Source organism: Pipra filicauda, unplaced genomic scaffold, assembly GCF_003945595.2.
Source record: "Pipra filicauda isolate LSUMZ 115617 unplaced genomic scaffold, ASM394559v2 scaffold66_size7647185_pilon, whole genome shotgun sequence".
Classification (NCBI taxonomy): domain Eukaryota; kingdom Metazoa; phylum Chordata; class Aves; order Passeriformes; family Pipridae; genus Pipra; species Pipra filicauda.
This window is the reverse complement of record NW_024104831.1, coordinates 5075077-5092739: the sequence shown is the minus strand read 5'-3', so window position 1 is coordinate 5092739 and position 17663 is coordinate 5075077.

Here is a 17663-nt window from a genome sequence, read left to right as displayed (position 1 = left end):
ATTAACTAATCTTACATATAATGGCAACTTTGTTCAAAAATTTGAAAGAGACTGCCTGGCAGGAGGTCAGGACTGCACTGAGCTCTACTAGCTGACTCCCAGAGTAAAGTCATCTGAATAACACAGTATGTCTAACACACTTGTGAATCTGATAATTTTAATAGAGCTAATCAGTATATTAGCAGAAGTATCTGAATCGCTTTCACTCTTCTCAAAGTCTCTAACTGGATCATCAACAACAGAAACTTTATGAAGATTCTTGCAAAGATGTTCAAAGTCATCAGCACCCAAACTACAAATTGACAACCTCGAGAGTTAAAAATTCATTAAGAAAAGATCATCTCATTTTTAACTTCAAAAAGCAATGAGGAAACTATTACACTCCTTATGGAACTAAATAAAGATTTTTTTAGGGGAGATTAAAAATTATTTAAAATTGCTTGAAAAAAAACCTCAAAGTGAAACAAAACCCCAATACCTTAAGATTCAAGTGAATCCATGTCAATTTACTTCAACAGTTCCTAAAGAACATATCAGATCAGTGATGCATATATATGGCTGCTAAAGATATACTGTCACAGATATCTTAGAAATAATGTGGAAATACACTGATAGTGACAATCAACATCATTAAGTCAAAATCTAAGATTTTATTAATAATTTCCTCCCTATTTTCCTCGCCTCCAAAACTAAAATCTTAACCACCTTTCTTTAGTTTCTTTCAAAGATAATACATTAAACAAATAAGCTGGTAAGAAACTTAAATCCTAATAATGGAGAACATAAAGCATTTGGGCAGGATCTCAGGAATCTGAAATAGTAAAAGATTCTGGATCCCTTTCCCCACCCTCGACGTGGGGGAGCCCAGCTCTAGTTCCTTCTCCGTCTGAATCAGATTCACTGCCACAAAAGATAAATCAACTACATACATTTCCACAGATGGTTTTAATTTTTCATGTAACCCATTATCTTCTGGGCCCTTCATATATTGTCCTTCAGCCTATATGACTGATAACATTGTCCTAACTTGGTTCTCAACCCTCTTAATGGCTGCTTTAATGGTTTTCTGCTTCAGTTAATCGAGCAACTTCTAACTAAAGTATTAGTGGAGTAATGTTGGTGTCCTGCATAGCCAGCTGTAACTTTTTTTGTTTGGTTAGTTTGACAGTTTTGGGGTGTGGGGTTTTGTTTGTTTGGTTGGTTGGTTGTTTTTTTTCAATTTGATGAGTGTTTACTAGTATTGGTTAAAGGGAAATATATTTAACATTCACACAGTTCTCTTCCTTTAAGGGAGTCAGAGACTCTTGTGTTCTGTGTTGTTCATGCTCCTAAAGGGGAAAAATGCTTTTGGCTGGTAAATCTATTAGCAGACTAATGAGCACATTTATGTTAATAGCATGTAATGCCAAGGGTTGAACAATCTATTGATTTCCCTTAGTTGAACTACTTATTTTTTCACTTACCTCTCTTACCTATTCTCTGTTCTAGTTTGTTACGCTATTGTCCATGCTGAATCTCCCCTAATTCAGGGGTTCTTTGGGATAACAATGAGGTTACTGATAAGACAAAAGAATACTCAAAGTGGGTAGCTGGGTTACACGGAAATTCCAGATGCATTTTCAGTCTCCAGTTCTGGCTTATCAAGTGTCTTTAATCACCATATGTCTCATTTCTAGGTGATTCCCTTAATGTGGGAAATGTTTCAGGAGGGTTGCATAGATACTTACCTTCTATAGCTTAGGAAAGTGAGGCAAAATAGCATAAGAAAGTATTTTATAGTTGATCCTGGCCTCTCAGTCATGGGAAATGCTGTCTGGGTCTATGCTGCAGGACAGAGGTCCTATGAAATAGGCCCAAAATTTCTGACACCGTGAAAAGACAGACTGAATTCCTTAGTCTCTCTGATTTTCTTTGTCAGGAACTTCAGCTGCATGTGCAGAGAGGAAAGAAGGATGCTCTGTGGCAGAACCCACGAAGGAATTGAGCAGAATGTCCAGGGAAAGCAGTTGACTTATAAGAATAAGCCATAGAGGAAGTGAGCATCACTGCTTGCTGGAGGAGATTATTATTTCAAGAGATTTTTGTGAGACCAGTATTTTACCAAGAATGCTCATACGTGTTGAGTAATTTCCAACTGCTGTTGTTGTATTTATAGTTATGACACTCAAAGCCATCACTGTAGTGCATTTTAAAATATTATCCTGAATTAGACATGTGACTCTTGCTTATGAGCACTTGTAGCAAATATATCGGATAATTAAGTAGCATTCTAATTAGACAATCTTAATGAAGTGTTTTAGAGACAACATGCATACATCCCTGTTTTCTCTGGTGTTTAGGAAGCCCAAGCAAATAGCCAGTTGTACAATATTGTGTAATATAAGCTGGCTATTGTAAGCATATTTTGTTGTGAATCTGTATTTTCATATAAATACATAAACCTTATTAAGGCTAAAGAGGTAATCAATACTACATGGTTACATTACTTGTCTAAGGTAATGCTTTATGGGATAGATTTAATATTTTGCAACAGATCTAAGAGTAAAAGTTCAGGTAGCTAAAGCTTACTACTCAGTTGAGGCTTTGATAATAATTTTTTACCAATGAGAAGCCTATGTATTCTCCTGATCAATCAGCAGCTGAGACATTAAAAATTCCTTACTATTCTTTAATTTTTAGGGGTTAATAATAAAATGTTAATTTCCAATACAATGCAAATGGAGACTACTGCCATTTTTGGGTAAGATGTTAACATAGCAGAGATAGAGTTTAGAAGACACAGATTGTGTCTTAATACTCTTATTTCTTGGGATGGTTGACAGAGAAACATGTAACAATTGTTTTGAGTGATTTTTTGAGTGAACAGGCAATTATTTTTCTTATGGCGTCAGGAAAGGTAAGTGATTTCTCTTGTAACTGCAGGGCAGGTTTTGTGGAGATACATGACCCAAACCGTAATAAGACTCAGAGAAGAGCATCAGTATAGGGAATAGGGGCCTTTATTTTCCAAATTGCACTGGATTACAGATGGCTGGATTAGAAATTTATTTCTGATACTGTATTTACAGATGATTTGCTTAGTTGCTGTGCTACGTATGGAGTGGAAAGATGGATTTGTTTTTTAGCGTGGGACACTGAAAGTGATCACCTAAGCCTCAACAGTTGTGAATTGTTTCAAACTCCTAAAAGAGAAGTCAATGCAAAGCTTAATGTTTCTGTATTTTCTGTGATAAAGAATGACAGTCAAGATTGAAGAACTGAGGCAGATGATAGCAATGTCATTATTATTAACGTTTCATTAGTTTCTTACTCTACAAATTTATAATATTGTTAAATATGTTTTCCTAAAAGAGTATTTTAAGGTCTACCAATTTGTCCTTGTTTTTAGAGTGGTTTTAAATCATCGGGTTAAATTCTAATTATACAAGATACTATTACTATTTGTATAGACTCCTGCTTTTCAGAACATCTTTGTTTACCTTCGTAATTTTATTTTCAGTCTGGTCAAGGAATGTAATGCTTATTAAGATATTAAAAACATAGTATTTAAGTCATAAATAAGTTGTCCCCCTAAAAAAAACAAAGAACACAGATGAAAACAATATGATAAAACTCATAGTAGACATAAATTATGCCTTGGGAAAAAAAGTAATTTGCACAATTAGGGGATACAGTAGAGTGTTCCATTATTAGGTGCAATACAAGTGTAACCATCCTTAATATCAGTAGTATGCAAGCCTTTCAGACTTCATTAAAGAGTTCCATTGGAACATGTGAATAATAGGATTAATATAGCCATGGGCACTGCTGGGTCAGCTGGCAATAGATCAATCCACAATGTAGAGCATATTAAAAGGATTATAGATTAGCAATTAGATGGCTTTTTCATGAGCAAGAAATAGTTCCTCAAGCTTTGCCAAAGGTTAACAGAGATAGGATGTCGATTTTTCCAGTTTATAATCCAGTAGGAGCTATAGGTGAGGGAAGTTATGACATTTTCGGGATGGTAGGAACGATATGAACAAAACATAACAAACCTTTCAGGATCAGTGGCTTGGCTTCAGAGGGAAACTGTTTTTACACAAAATGTAGGATATAAATATGTACTGTTAGTAACTATATCTCTAAGAAAGAAGACTTCAAGTGAACTGTCAGAGAGGTAAGAGTCACTTCTCTATGACATTCTGTTTGAAAACTTTTGTAACATTTCAGAGAATACATAAGTAAGTTCTCTAATTCAAACTCTACAAATCAATGTTGAGCATTACTAACACTATACACCACTGGAATTATAGTTTGACACTTACTTTCAGTTTGTCAATAATACAGATATCTAAGAATTTTTATAGCTTCCTGATGAAATACTGGATGGCAATATTGGTATGTTTTCAACCGCATAAAGAGAATGTAGTACGTAGAATCAATATATATTGATCTCACTGGAAGCTGAGTCTCAACATTTCTAAAAATCAGGTCACTTACTTGGATACCTCAACGTGCTTTTATTTCATATGTCTAACTCTGAAAATGTGGCCTTTTGTATAAAAGGAGACAGTAAATATATTTAAAAAAAATGAAATGGACAGTCAAATGGGAAACAAATCAAGGATACATGGAAATAAAAGAATGATTAACAGTGAATAACTTATTCAACAAAATTAAACATTTATGTCTGTTCATGAATAAGTTTAACTCCCTCATTACTCATCTACCTTGTTATCTTTCTGCAGAAATTTTTGGACAGAGGCCTGACTATTAATATTTTGCTGAATCTATTTGTTACTCTGTAAGAAATGTGTTGGTGAGTTTGTTGAGATAAGCAAATAACAATAAAGAGTTGGCTGAATAATGTATCTGCTGAAAAATAAAGTCTAAGTTTTAAGAAGATTTTTTAAGAAGTAGAAATATTTACAAAGTTTTGCAAAAAAATGCATAGGACTTTACTGAAAACTATTTTTAAGGATTAAGTCTCATGGTTTTACAGGTTAAATGACATTTAGACTAATTAAAATATCTCTTAATAAATTAATAAAGCCAGTCACAGCTGAAAGCCTTTTCATAATTTGTATGATACTGCACCGCCTTCACTATAATAACAGCCCCTGTAGAGTTGGATAAAAGGTTTAAAACCAGCTCTCCTTTCTTATTCTGCCCAAACCAGCAGCTTTGTGGGGATTGTGCTACATTAGATATTTTTCTGGATCATTAACTGCTTTTAAATAACAAGAATTTTGGTGGAATCTGTCTCTCTGAGTACCTGAAAAACTATTATGCAAACTCAGTCTCTGATTCTGAATGCCTCTTTAATGTGCCTACTACAATTAATTTGTTCTAAGGTAAATGCATCAACTTTCTACACAGAAAACACTTAAGAGATAGAGGATTACATATAATAGATATGTGATTTTAATTTTTTTTCACAGTATTACTTTCTAATACTGGGAATATACAGTAATATTTTAATCTCAGTTAACCTCCATTTTTTATAATCACTCTTGACATTCAGAAAAGCAGAAAAGGCAATATTTTCTATTTTAAAAGTTTGAAGACTGCATGTCTGACTGAAATCTAAGCAGTATAATTACTACTTTGACTTTAGCTAAAGTATGGGGGAAATTTTATATAGTAGGGATTTCTAATTAAAATTCTTTTTAATTTAGTTGAATTGTGACAGCTGCTCGGATTTTGACAGACAAGAAACAAAGTGTTTGCGATGCAATGACAGCAATGTCCATGACACTAATTGCAACTTTTGTTGTAAAATGTCATGAATAACATTTCAAATAGGATCCAAACATAAGATTGGTTCTTCACTCATTTTATTTTGTAACAGAATTCTGGGACATTAGCATTATTTTTGTCTTAGTTAGACTAATAATTTTTTGCAGCAGCTAAAGACAGGGAAATAGGTAGCAGCCATCAATGATCACTGAAGCAGCCCAGTCAATTCACTGACTTTATCAAAGGTAGTTTGGCAACTACTGCTACTGAGTGACCATAAGAATGGTGTTATATGCCTAATTATTTTCTTTTTTAATGCAGAAAACATGAGATGAGGTTGCAATTACTTCTAGAACTCAGACATTTTTATTTTTTGTCAAAATAAAAAAGTGACAGCTGCTAAAGGTGGAATTTTCATAAGATCATAAATAACATAGGAACAGAAGGCTTACCTTTTTTTTTTTTGCTTTTAAATTCAATTTAGTTGAGTAGAGTGTTCAAATACTGTGAGAGGTTTTTTTTCACTTTTTTTGCTTTTCAGCCTAGGTTTGATAATTTTAACCCACAATTAAATTGGATGCTTTTATAAACCTCACTATGACTTACTATTCTTTAAGGGCCTATATAGCCCATATAAATATGACCTCCATAGGAAATCCTACCTGGAATATGCTAAGATCTCACCCAAGGGGATTAAAAATGCCAAGGAAACATACCTCCTCATTCCAAATATTACTGCTTTGGGGATAATTGTTAATTCCCCTTAAAATCTGAGGAAACTATATTGCCGTATTTTTTTAGCATTTTTCTGCATGTATACTCGCGAAGACTGGCCATTATATATATTATACTATATAGTTGCAAGAGAACAATGTTGGAAAAAAAAATTCAGGAACTGTAAAATTGGGATAGTTCGAATTGAATCTAAACAGCATTTTCTCCTTGGGAAAATTGAAGGTGGGGAAGGGGAGAGAAGGCTAAGTTTTTTAAACTGATACAGAGGTAGCTTTCGCTCAGGGTCAGTAACCAGTGCATTCTCCTGAGGACTGCTTTGGCCGGAATTTCTTCTGTATAGCTCAGTACCTCAGAGAATTTGCCAAACCTGCCTGCACGTTTCATCAAGTATTCTTCATAGGCAGCCCCATGTTTTCCACCTTACAATAATTCTGACTTTATGAGAGGTCACAGTATTAGCCTTTTTCCTGTGCTACATGGCATCTCCATTTGTCCTCACTGAATCAGGTCTTTTTGATTTATGTCTTCCGTAATGAACTCAGATTGCCATAGCTGCTTATTGCTTATCTATCAGTGCGTTATATCTCTGGACCTCTGTCTGGTTTCATCATTTTCTTCCTTGCCAGCTCACACAAATGTCTTTTTAATGTCACCTCACATTGTGTAAAGGGTTCAGACACATGGGGATGAGAATGGGAAACTCCCCCTCACACCTTTCTGTATTGTATCAGCAGACATGAAACTACCTTTCTCCTCTCTTTTCAATGTACAGCTTCTGTCCTGTTGAAACACAGTGGACTAATATTGAATAAAGTCTAAATCCTTACATTCCAATATCTTAATCTATGTCACAGTAGCTGGGTAATACAACTGTGAGCTAAAGTTTACAGTTATGCAGATGGGTATAACTGTGTGAGAGAAATCTCCTCCAGTAACTAGCACATTTCCTTCTGTAGACAGATTTCTCACTGAGGCTGACTATGTTATATTCGCCCTTCACTTGTGAACTTTGCCTTGTGGGAGTTACAATGACTAGCCAATCTGTCCTTCTCAAAGTCCTTTTCCCTGAGCATAGTGTCCTGCAAAACCCTGGCCTCTATCTAGACATCTTCTACATCATACAGCATTGTAAAGTCTCTATTGCTAGTACCATAATAGGCAAGAAGTTACTTTTGCTTAGGTTGCAAAAATCCATAGTTATGTTAACGAATATAGAACAGTGATCTTTGAAAACTTGCTCCGTAAGCGTGAATAATCAAATTCAATTCTGTTGGGTTTTGCAACTGGATAATGTGATGTTTGGTTAGGTGGAAATAGCAAGTGTAGCCTTCCTACACTGTGAAACTTGTAATGGCTCTCAGTTGAACCAAATCCCAGTGACCAGCAACAGCTGAACACTAAAACAGCCCTTATCCCTACATCACTATTCATTGATAATGTCTTTCTCTTCTGTCAGATATCCTGGAGATTCTTACCTTCTGTCCAGTGTGGATGAGATTAACAAATAAATTTGATTAACAAATAAATTTGGAAATCATGACTGAGTCCTCCCAAATCTCTGTAGATTTAAGCACACCTGCATGGAACTCTGCTAAATAGCTCCTTAAGATGTGTGAATTTTCTTGTCATTCATTAAGGCTTTTTTTTTTCTCTTAACATAACATAATGTGTGCCTTTTGTTATAGAGGGCTGTTTTGCCCTTAATTTATTTACAGGCTCTCACTGTTTATGTTACAGAAAATATAAAATTCAATGGTAAGCTTGTGATACTCTGAACATTATTGCTAACATTTATTCTTCTAAATTATACGCTCTTTTCTTCACTTGCACGTAAAAGAGGACATAGTAATATCTATCTATCTGAATATTTATGCCTATATTTTTTCTACAGTTATGAAGGTGTGTGCAGAAGTCCATATGTCTATAGATAAATCTAATTATCATATGGAATAACTGTTTTAGTTGGTAATGATACCTGAGAGAAACTGTACAAAGTAGCACACAGAAACAGCTCATTTTTTATTCCTTTGCACTAAAGACTTTTTGAGAGTAAGACATAGTTTATATACTTTCATGGAGGTTTCCCCAGGAAAACGCCAATTTTATAAAACATGCTAGAGAGCACGATTATATGTAGATTTAATTAAAAGATTTTTTCCAAATTATAGGATTCTAAGAAAAGAATGAATTTTGAGGGTCTGTACAAGTGTGGTTTCATAGTCATTTTTAATAAAAAGAATAAGTTGTTTTATAATCAAAAAGAAACTTTGAAAGTATTTTCCTGGTATTATTTCTACTTAAAACATATTTCCAAGAATAGCATACCTATGAAAAATATGTGATTCTGTATTGTGCACTGTACTGTTTGACTGTTGCAGGAGATTAATAGAAGCCATACGTAATCTATAATATCTAACTCTATAATACCATGGTGTAAAATTATCTCAGGCCAGAGAAAGCAAGTTTTGCTTGAGTCTTTCTTAGACATACGTACAGTATTTTTCCTGTGCTAAATGTCTTCCACTTCAAATTACTATGGGCAAACTAAGTCAGATTTACTGAGAAGCTCAAGGCCTTATATTAGTTTTGAATATTTTGTATCTAAAATGTATAATGTGTTGTAGAATTTTGTCATCCATGCAGAAAATGGTTCTGTAATCTCATAAATGCTATGTCCATTACAGACTAATGATAACTATTCTTTTTGTCAGAGCGGATGATTGCATGACATGTTCAGTTATTCAAAGGGTAGTATTCAGATTCCTGATGATGCTGAGAAACTGCTTTTGAACAGCCACCTTGGCCAGTTTTGCTAAATAAACAAGGTACATTAATTATGGGTTACAAATGTCTTGGTAGATCCTGTTGTAGAATGTTGACATAATTGATTGTACCTGTTCACCTCCCTTTCATAATATATCTGCTCATAAACTGAAAAAAAACCCAATCCTACCCCATCTCCAAAGAACCCCAAACAAACAAATACAAACCTTAAGAGGAAACTGCCAGATCATCACTGGAGGAATCACAGAATCACAGAATATGCCATCATCGAGTCCAGCCCTTAGACTTGCACAGGACCATCCCCAAGAGTCACACCATGTGCCTGAGAGTATCCAACACTTCTTGAACTCTGTCAGCCTTGGTGCTGTGGCCACTTCCCTGGGGAGCCTATTCCAGTGCCCAAACACCCTCGAGGGGGAAGAACCTTTTTCTAATACCCAATGAAAACCTCCCCTGACACAACTTCAGGCCATTCCCTTGGGTTCTGTCACCAGTCCCCACAGAGAAGAGATCAGTGCCTGCCCCTCCTCTTCCCCTCAAGAGGAAGTTGTAACTGCAATGAGGCCTCCCCTCAGTCTCTTCTTCTCCAGGCTGAACAGACCAAGTGACCTCAGCTGCTCCTCATAATGGCTTCTCCTCAAGGCCCTTCACCATCTTCATCGCCCTTCTTTGGACACTCTCCAACAGCTCAATATCTTGTATCACCATGACCAAAACTGAGCACAGTATTCGAGGGGAGGCTGCACCAGTGCAGAGCTGAGTGGGACAATCCCCTCCCTTGTCCATCTGGTGATGCTTTGCCTGTTGCCCCCAAGGACACGGTTGGCTCTCCTGGGTGCCAGGGCACTGCTGACTCATATTCAACTTGCCATTGACTAGGATTCCCAGTTCTCCTTCTGTAGCACTGCTTTCTAGCATGTTATTCCCCAGTCTACGAACATCCAGTGGCTGTCCTTCTTTTCTCTAAAGTCTGTAACTAATGTTTTCACTCTTCATTTCTAGACTGACTGAAATGTACTGTTGGTATGTTCTTCTCTGTTCTGTTGACAAGATGCATTTATTTCATTATATGTGACAACAAAAATAAGCTCCACAAGTGTAAGTAGCAAATGAACGTAAAGATCCAGACAGGGAATAGGCCAAAGAAATACTCAAGCTCTGTATAGCAAAAAAGAGAAGAGTGTGCATTATTGCTAGTGATATAGAATGTACATGGTGGTGGCAGCTAATCTTAGTTCCTACTTACCACTCTAATATACAAGTAAAAAGGTGATATTGTAGGAATGTTAAGGATATGCCTGGAAGAAGATAGAATTTGCTTGAGGGAGTCCTTAGCAGTTAGAGACCTGGACAGAAGGATGGGATATTACTGTGGGAGATTTTCAGCCTGCCTGAGCCACTCTGCAGCTCCTCTGGTGTGTGTGAGGCTGGAAAAGCCCTGAGCAGAGCAGAGTTGCAAGTGCGTGTGTGTGTGTGTGCGCGTTAGGCATTTTCTGTTGTCATTACAAAGAACTGTGCTTTTCATCTTCAGTCTTAACTGCCTTTGCTTCTCACCTGCTTGCTGGTCTTGTTAATAATCAATCACATTTTGTTCACTTAACCTTTGCCTGTTCCCTGCCTCATGCTTTTGCATGTCATAGTAGATGGCACAAATTCAGCTGTTTGTTGATTAACAAATGCACACTGTATGTGCCACAGCCCTTTTCACTTTGCTGAGTGTTGTGCTGTAGCCACTTTAGGTGCTTCTTTGCATACTGATTGAACACTGCTCTCATTGAGTATTGACTGCCATAGATGATGTTTCTCACTTACCATTACTGCCATTGTTTCTTTCTCCCTCATCACCATTCCTGTAAACACTGATGTTCATCCAGTTTCTCCTGCCCTTATATTTCTTTACCATCTGCATCTTTGTTTCATTTTCATACTTGTAAATTAACCACATACAATTATTTCTTTTCTTTTTTCCTATTACCTTTGAGGAACGTTTCTTCTAATCACCAGTATGGCTAATCTCAGGAGTTCAGCATTCAGAAATCATGAGTCAGCCTCCCTCTTCTCTGAGATCAGGTTACTGATCTAATACTGAAAAAAACCTTTTATATTTTTCATTTTTTTTTCCTGGAAAAATGAATACAGACATCTAGCCTTTTAACTTGTGTAGGAAACCTAGGTCATAATATGAAGTTATTGTTTACAACTCTCGGGAAAATAATATTGTCTTAATAATAATAATAAAAAAAGCCATTGCTATCACTAAATAACCAGAGTCTAGTATCTGAAGAAACAGTGATGTTGGTGATAGAGTTTCTTCCCCTTTGCCAGGAGGAGAATGATGATGATTCTTTCTTCCTCCTCCATATGGGACTGTGTCTCAATGTTTTCTAGTATGCTTTCATGTTGTGCTCTTTCTCCACTGATCTTCGTCTCCATATTATACACAAACTTACAATATCCAGAGTGCCAGAGATATGACAAAATCTTTGCTTTCTTTTTATCCCTGAAACTACTTTTTTTCTTTGCTCACAAGGTTGCATTCCATTAAATGACCAGTGGTTTATAGAGTTGATGTATACACAACATCACTTGCTTTACTTTAAGTGAAAGACTGGACTAAATAACCTTCACCAGTCTCTCTCAATTATCACGACTTTGACTCAAACAAATTTTTAGTAAATTTGTGAAAATGCACATTTAAATCTGTTTTCTGTCTATATTTTTTTTTATTTTTTTCTTTTATTTTTTTTTATTTCTCTCCTCCTAGGAAAGACTCATTGGCAGTTTTCTGTCAAAATACTTCCTGGCATAGGTTGTTATATGGAAAGATATTGTCAGTGTGAAGATAGGGAACTGGTTGTACACTTTTTTCCAGTTTAGGAACATCACAAGAAAAATTGTCCTTAACTGAAATATCTTCATTTTCAAATGCAATGAAGAAATTTTATTTTGGGACAACAGTAACTACACTATTCCAATTACAGTCCTGGAGCTTCCTATTTCATGTCTCCATAGTGGTTTAAGTTCTCTGTATGGACCACATTCCTCTTAATGTATCCCAGTCTCATCCTTGCCTCATTTCCTGGAAAGCACTGGAAACCCTACAAACTTCGTCTATTATGAAAGATGTAGTTTGGCAAAAAATCCAAGCTCATAGAAGAAAATATAATTTTACATCCAATCAAAATACTTAGTAAGGTTTTGTCAAGCAGATCTCAAGATGTAACATAAAATAGATGGGGAAAGTGCTAAAGATAATATGGGAAAGAAGAAATCCAGCAGAAATTCTCCACTTATATATGACATGGCCAGGGGACAAGTCTGCTTGCTAAGTCAAGCACAGGTAGTGAAGTGATGGGGTGGCTAGAACCGAAAGCAGGATTTGGTGAAGACAAGTGAGATAGAGCAAATGTACCAAATTAAACCCTGTGCAACATAGTCCCACCTAGGTCAATGACAATGCCAAGGAGTAGGGCAGATAGGTACTGCTCAGTGCCATATTTAGCAAACCATTCCCACAAAACAGAGACTTTCTTTTTGTTTTGTGGAATTTTTACTCATTTTCACATAGATTTTTTCCCTATGCTTTTTCAGATCATTACAGAATGGAAAGCCAATTTTTTTGATTTTTTTTTTAATTGAAAAGGCTGACATGTTCCTTTGAATTTCTGTAAAAAAATATGTTTCAACTTTTATTTCTGAAAAGCTTCTCTTGTGCATCAATTTTGTGAAATAAAACTGAAATAGTTAACTCAAACGTATCCAATATATAATAATGTGGAGTTGGGAAAAATGTATATTTGCTTTATTTTAGCCAATAACTTGAACTTTGAAGACCTAAATAATAATGTTTGAACACTACAAATATGACTTTTACATTAAATGTTGCATTTTCTAATTCTAGTTCAGGTTGTTTGCTTGTTATCACCCCAAACTGTTTGATATTCCTTGAGAGACTTTTTGCACTTAGGCACTTTAAGCCTCTTCCCATTTCAGGCCTTTTCTTGACTGAGTGTCTTTGAGGTCACTTTGTTGATTCTTCGTCTTCACTCTTCTTTCAACTGATGTTATAAATAACCCTTTTCTTTCTAATTTGTCCACTATCTTTTGCTATTACATTCTCCAGTCACTCCATCTAGCCCTGTTCCTCATTCTATGACTCATTTTGAATGCTGTTATTTTCCTAATCACTTGTATTTTCTACTACTTGAGTATAGTGCCCTACTCTTGAGAGTCTTACCCTCTTATTTAAAACTGAAATTCTTTATGATGACCTAACCTAATGCAAGAAGACTTAATGCCAACCAATACATTCTTTAAATGGTCATATTTTACAAGGTGATACAAGAAACATAGTGATGAACCAAGAGAGTATCTGGTGCTTTGATTCAGTTTGTTGTGGAAGCCTGTAAATCCAAAGGTGATGCATTCTAGTGAATGAGACTCACACATGAGTGAAGGTTTCTTGATTCTTGGCCTTTGGTAATAATATTGTGGGAATGCAATTAAGCAACGTTAATTATAATTATGTAATAGCTTGTTCTGTGTGGTATGTGGTATGTGGTAAACTACTAAATATATACTAGCACTTTTATATTCTCTTTTGCTTTTGGGAACATTCCTCTGTGGCACTGAATTTTCTTATTTAATTTTATTTCCCTCAGACCTAACTGCTTTTCAGAGACTAACTGAAGTTTTGATGAATGTTCTTTCTAGACTAGTTAATATCTCAGGCTTATAAAAGGTATTTTAATAAAACAATGCAACCCCCAGCTAGAATCCAGATTTCAAAAGATAAGAATGTCTAGTTTTCTCTTTTTTTTTTTCTTCTGAATTAGTTACTTCAGTTTAAAGACTTTTTTTCCACACTGATTAAGAAGAAAGACTGAGAAATTGAACTTCAGATTTACTCTTTCACCAGACTGATACAAGACGCAGGTAATGAGATCAACTCATTGTTAGTCACAAAGAGGTTTCTTTGAAATGAAACTTGTCAGACATACTTATTGCTTTAACACTCACAGAGATTGATACAAACAAGAGCAAGACACTTAGGCCTATGATTTCTTCTATAGCTGTTAAAGCAACTAATGTGTATCCTCACAGCTTCTCAGAGCTGCAGCCAATTTGATACCAATTTGTATTTTTAAAACTGCATTTCTTAATAGTAATTTTCCAACTGTATACTGGGTGGTTTTTTTTTTTTTTTTTTTTTTTTTTGCAAAGCTACTGCTTGATGTGTGGAATGTTCATCTCTCTCCTCTCAAATAAGTTAAACCTCAGCTATATTTTTTTCAGAAGACTAATAGTTCTCTTTGTATTAAATGTAGCAATAGCAAAGAAAAAAAAGGGCAGGGTACTCCCCAGTACTCAAACTGATGAGCCAATTGACTTTTCCTGCTAGCAGACAAATTTTAACCATGTTGATAGAATGTGCTCATTTACGAAAGATATTTGCTCCTTTAGCACTGGCCTAGACAGATAAGGACCATATCCCAAGATGAGGAGTTGATTGATTGTATAATTGTATATTGTATGATTTTCCCAGGTTCAATAAGACCCACTAGCCTTGGTATGGGACAAAATCTGGTGAGTAAGAATGATATAGACAAAACATAAAACAAATCAGAAGATAATAGGATAGAGTGGGAAGAATTAGTTGACAGGTGATAGTCATTATTGATATGGATGGTGAAGAAATTTTAAGAGATCCTCCATTGAGCTTTCTTCTGCTACATACCATTTAATGCTATAGGAAGAGAGAAAAGAGCACCAGTAACTAATAGGGAGAAAGAGGAGGGGGTTATACTAATTTGTTTACTATGGATCATCATGGTAGAATCCTCTTATTTTCCTGTCCCTCTCTCTCCTCCACACATGAAAGATGATATTCATAGCAGCTTTAAGGAAAATTCCAGTGAAAACACAAAAACTGCCTTCTATCTACTTATAAAGGACAATAATTTTAAATTTGTCATGCAAAATATTTAATTTTACTAGCTTTTCCTGGTTTTGCTCTACTAAGGAATTTATTATTTCCATCCACCAAGAATTCCTTTCTCACTTAAAGGAAATTTCCCTTTATTTATTTATTTATTTATTTTTAAATTTATTTTATTTTTCTTTTTTTTTTCCTTGTTTTTCTTTCCCCCATAATTTCTGCACCTCTCCTATGCAGAACTCTCACTTATTTTCTTTCCCTACAGTGCTCACAGCACTCATACTTCTGTGTTTCAGCAGAGGAAACCACCTCTCTCTTTTTTATTATATCAAACTACCACCAAAAGACAGTCAGGTTGCTCCTTTTTTCAAGAGTTCATTAGAGTAAAGTCCAGCATGTCAGACGAGACCTCAGAAAAGCAGGACATCTTCTTTACTATGTGCACATTATAAATACCCTTCTGAAAAATGAATTTGGTTTTGATATGAAAAATGGGCTGACCATGAAGAATTTGGGGAGCAAAATTCTGATGATGTAACCAGTTGTGAAATTTTTTGGAGTGTCCTTTTGCGGATGAAACGTTGTTATTCAGCAATTCATCTTTACTATCATGAATGAATGAGCCCATGTCATTCCAGTCCTAATGTTGCTTTCTTGATACAAGGCCTATCAGCCCTGCCATGGGAATGAGTGGAAATGCTCATTAGGACAAAATCCACATCTGCTTTTGTCCTACTGGGACACCTATGCAAAGATAATTCCCAGTGGCAGATACACCTTTGCTTGTTGTCCTCCCTTCCGTTGTGAAACCATAAAAAGAGAGTATAAGAGAAAATCTGACTTGGTATCATTATAAAAATACTCATTTTTCCACCTTTTTTCCTTTTTTGTAAAGCAAGTAGAGTATGATTTTATTTCTGTTTTAATATGAAATAATCTCTGTTTGCCCCTTAGGATCATTTGATTTTTCCTTCTTGCAGTCTCTGTAACTTATCTCAAACAAAACAAAACAAGCAACACCAATGCGCAGTGAAATCCACCAGCTGCTGCTCTGTAGATAGACAGCCTGAGTATTTCCAGCCCTTCCCTGCAAAGTTTGTGTTCTAGATTTGCTAGCAGTTGACTCAGTGTGCTGCTCCTACAGGAAAGTACATGTAAAATGCTGCAGCACCCAAGGCACTTGCGTAATGTTTAGAATTGCTATGAGCAGCATTATCTGATAGTGCCGTTCAACCATGTTGTATTGCAATATGTTTATCAAGGCATTAACTTTCAGGAAAGAGTAACTATTTTTTTTTTCTTCCCTCCCCTCTCCTCTTCAGTGTTTGAGAAAGCATACACATTGCCCCAGATTTTAGTGCTCTGTTGGAGTCGGGGTATGTGAGAAGGTTTTCTTCCATTTCAAAAGAGACAGAGATATCATCAGTCTTTTGACTAGCAGCACACTTGGATTCCTACCGGTATGCCACAGTGTATGTGGCATTTTCGGGCAGTAATGTGACTTCCTTCACAGTAAATAACTGCTAGTAGATTTAGCCCTGGTGAGGGAAGGAAGGAACAGCCCTAGTTTACATGTGGGAACTGATGAACAGTGGATATTGTGTGCCTTTCTTATTTCCTTTATCAGTGTTTAGGTCCTGGAAAGCCATATCAGTTTCTGCAGTACCACCAGTAACACCAATAAACAATAAAGTGTTTGGGTATGTGGAGAAAGATAGCACCTGCCTCTTATAGATGCCTGGTTTCAATCCTAACCTTCCCTGTTCCTTACTACTTCAAGGAATGACAAACCTGGCTCTTCAGGTGCTTTCTCTCCCCTGTACACAGATTCACATCTTCTCTTTCCCCTCAGACGTCTGTTATGGCCCCAGCTGCTAGGACAAGGAGTAATTTGCTCCCAGTAAACACCTTGGTCTTGCAGGAACAAAACTGAGTTTATCCACATTGCTAAGAGAAGACTTCAGGGGGCTCTATCCTAATATACTGCAATTCTTTACAATTTGAAAATATCTTTACTGCCCTCTCAAAAATATTTCCATGGTACCAGTATAACAATAAAGTTTCAATGAATTGGAAGTTTTTTACAATTATTTACATATATTTTCACTTCATTTTTTTAATTAGAAAAAACAACTAAAATTTGAGACAAAGAGCTCTTTCAGACAAAAGAGCTTTCTGTTACATAGGTTTTGGAACAAAAAGGCAGCTGAAATGGAGCTTTTCTAAATTTATTTTCTGATGAGTCAATGTTTTTCATACAAAATAACATTTCCCAGACAATTTCTTGAAGGGCTGTAAAGTCTTGGCTAGACTATGGATTCACACTGTGCCTCAGCATTGCAGTAGCCCTCAGTGTTATCCAAGATTACGTGTGGAATTAGTTACTTAGGAGATATTTTAATGAGAGTTTCCTTGCAGGTTTTGAATATATCCTATCTTCAGCACTCTGATTGTAGGACCTTGTTTCCCTAAAAACAAACTTGTC